The 2,993-nt window shown below is 39.6% G+C and overlaps 1 non-coding gene across 1 annotated transcript; it reads left to right on the top strand.

Moving 5' to 3' along the window:
* Positions 1-1,975: 1,975 nt before the first annotated feature.
* On the top strand, positions 1,976-2,082 carry LOC116130783. The gene has a single exon (XR_004128127.1). It is a non-coding gene; the product is annotated as a small nucleolar RNA R71 (small nucleolar RNA).
* Positions 2,083-2,993: the final 911 nt, after the last annotated feature.

The following is a 2,993-nucleotide window of genomic DNA, read 5'->3' as shown; positions in this document are numbered from 1 at the left end:
TCACACAGGGTCCTTGTTGAGAGTTTCACCACCATTTCCATCCCTTGGTCATAATTTTGGTGGTTTGACTCTTCTCACCGACTGCTTTCCATTTCCTTGGCTTTCCTTCACCCTTTTTGATATCAGAGACCTATTCCTTGTGCGAACTTAAACTCAACCACGGCTTGTCTTGGAATTTTGTGCAACCCCTTCCGTTATGGTCCTCACTCTCGAACTGATTCAATTTGACAATGCAGCTCTTAATTTCCATCTTAGGATTATTCAGTTGGAAGGTTTCAATTTTTGACTGATCCAGCACATCGATTTTTAAACACGATTCTTGTTTAGGTGGAGTTCTCATTGATTCAAGGACATTAAATGTTATTTCTTCATCTTGTATCCTCATGATCAACTTCCCTTCTTGAACGTCGATCAAAGCTCTTCCGGTAGCTAGGAATGGTCTTCCCAGGATAAGAGGAATCCCTTTTTCTTCTTCCATATCCAACACAAAGAAATCCGTAGGAAAAATAAACTTGTCCACCTTAATCAACACATCCTCCATAATGCCCCTCAGATGCTTTATTGATCGATCTGCAAGTTGTAAGCATATGGTTGTCGGCTTTACTTCACCAATTCCTAGTTTGCTAAAAACAGAAAAAGGCATGAGGTTAATGCTTAGGTCACATAAAACTCGATCAAAGGTGATATCTCCTATAGTGCAAGGAATAGTAAAACTCCTTGGATCTTTGAGTTTCGGGGGCAACTTCTTTTGGAGAATGGCGCTGCACTCCTCCGTAAGCATCACCGTTTCCTCATCTTCTAGCTTCCTTTTGTTCGATAGGATTTCCTTAAGAAACTTTGCGTAGCTCGACATCTGCTACAATGCATTTGCAAAAGGAATGTTAATATGCAGTTTCTTAAAAACATCAAGAAATTTAATAAACTGCTTATCCTGATTTTCTTTTGTGAGTCTTTGAGGAAAAGGTACGGGTGGTGTGTGATGCGCCAACTCTGGTGGTATCTCAGGGAATGGCAATTTCTCTTTCCTTTTCTTTTTCCCCTTTTCCTGCTTCTGCTCATCTTTCCTTGGGTTGGGTGGTTTCTCTTCAGCAATGATTTCTTCATCAACTTCTTCATCAGATTCTTCATTTTTCTTTGATGAATTTTCCTCTTTCCTTGAATTTTCCACCTCTTCTAAAACTGTCCCACTTCTCAACGAAATTGCATTTACTTGGTCACGTGGGTTAGTCACTGTATTACTTGGTAAGGAACCCTGCGGTCTCTCATTTAGCTTCTCGGCCAATTGGCCCATCTATACCTCAAGATTCCGAATGGATGCCCTTTGATTTCTGAAATTCGTCCTCGTCTCATTCATAAAACCTGTGGTCTCTTGCATGAACTTCCCGAACATGTCCTCCAACTTTATCACTCTTGGATCTCCCTGTTGATTATTCACCCCTGGTTGGTTATTCGGCAAAGTCCTTTGGTTCCATTGATTATTTTGCTGCTTCTGATTGCCCCAAACTAGATTTGGATGATTTCTCCACCCCGGATTGTACGTGTTGGAGTACGGGTTGTTTGGTTGCCTCTTATTTCCTGCCAAGTAGTTCACTTGCTCCGTTGATGAAGATGATGAAGATGATGAAGCAAATGTGTTCCCCACTTGACACTCGCTGCTCACATGGTTTCTTGCACAAAAATCACAAGTTAGTTGAGGTGCTTGAATAGAGTTTACCTGCATACTTCCCAACTGTTTTTGAAGTGCCGTGAGTTGGGCTGAGATGGCTGTAAAGGCATCAACTTCATGAAGACCCGTAGATTTTCTTATTGCTCTCTCATTTGGTCTTTGATAGTTGTTGCTTGCCAAAACCTCAAGCAACTCATAAGCCTCCTCTGGTGTCTTATTCTGCGAAGCTTCTCCTAATGCTGCCTCACCATGGTTTGCACGTTACTCATCAGTCCATTATAGAATGTTTGGACTTAAAGCCAAACTGGCAACCCATGGTGTGGACATTTCCTCATCAATTCCTTATACCTCTCCTAAGCCTCATACAATGACTCGGATTCCTCTTGTAGAAATGATGTGATATCATTTCTCAGTTTTGCTGATTTTGCTAGAGGAAAGAACTTAGTCAGGAACTTTTATGCTAGATCATTCCAAGTTGTGATAGCCCCTACTGGTAGTGCCATTAACCACCCCTTAACTTTATCCCCCAATGAGAATGGGAATAACCACAACCTAATGGCGTCATCTGACACTCCATTCCACTTGAAGGTGTCACAAATTTCCAAGAAGTTCGCAATATGCTGATTCGGATCTTCCTTCAAATCACCATTAAACCTTATCGACTACTGGATCATCTGAATGATTGCCGGCTTAATCTCAAAGTTGTTGGCTTGGACCGTACCCAACAAAATGAAAGTTAATAAATCTAAGTTCATTAAGCACAAGAATTCTAGATTGATTTCATCAGTTCTTGAATCTATCTCTAGCATCCGACAATACAACGGTGATTACCCAAGAAGCTTAACATGAATTATCTCTCAATCTCATCATGTTCATCACATACAAACAATAAATACAGAATAATCATACAATCAAAACAAAATCATATGAAATTAATAATCATCAACTGTCTAACCCATTAGAATCCGAACTACATCAAAACCCTAACCCAAAATAGGTTAGGTCATGGCTAAATCAATAAAACAATTAAAATAAACGAAAATACCAAAGTTCAACATAATGAAAATAAAAGAAAAGACAAGAAATCTCCCCAAATGAAGAATCTACTGATTAAATCCCGAATCTTCACTCTTTTTTGATCTAAATTCGCTCAAAATGAATCTAAGAAAAATGTAAAGCTTGCTCTTCGCCGTGGCGACGACCGTTTTTTATAAATACCTAACTTTCATCTTTCATTCTTCACCCAACTTTTCACATCCACTTGAGAGAAAATTTTTCCAACTTCAATCCATTGCCTTCCCAGTGTTTTCCCAACCAAAGTTTTCAC

The sequence above is a fragment of the Pistacia vera genome, unplaced genomic scaffold (assembly GCF_008641045.1).
Source record: "Pistacia vera cultivar Batoury unplaced genomic scaffold, PisVer_v2 Contig1060, whole genome shotgun sequence".
Taxonomy (NCBI): domain Eukaryota; kingdom Viridiplantae; phylum Streptophyta; class Magnoliopsida; order Sapindales; family Anacardiaceae; genus Pistacia; species Pistacia vera.
This window is presented reverse-complemented; position numbering and strand designations above follow the sequence as displayed.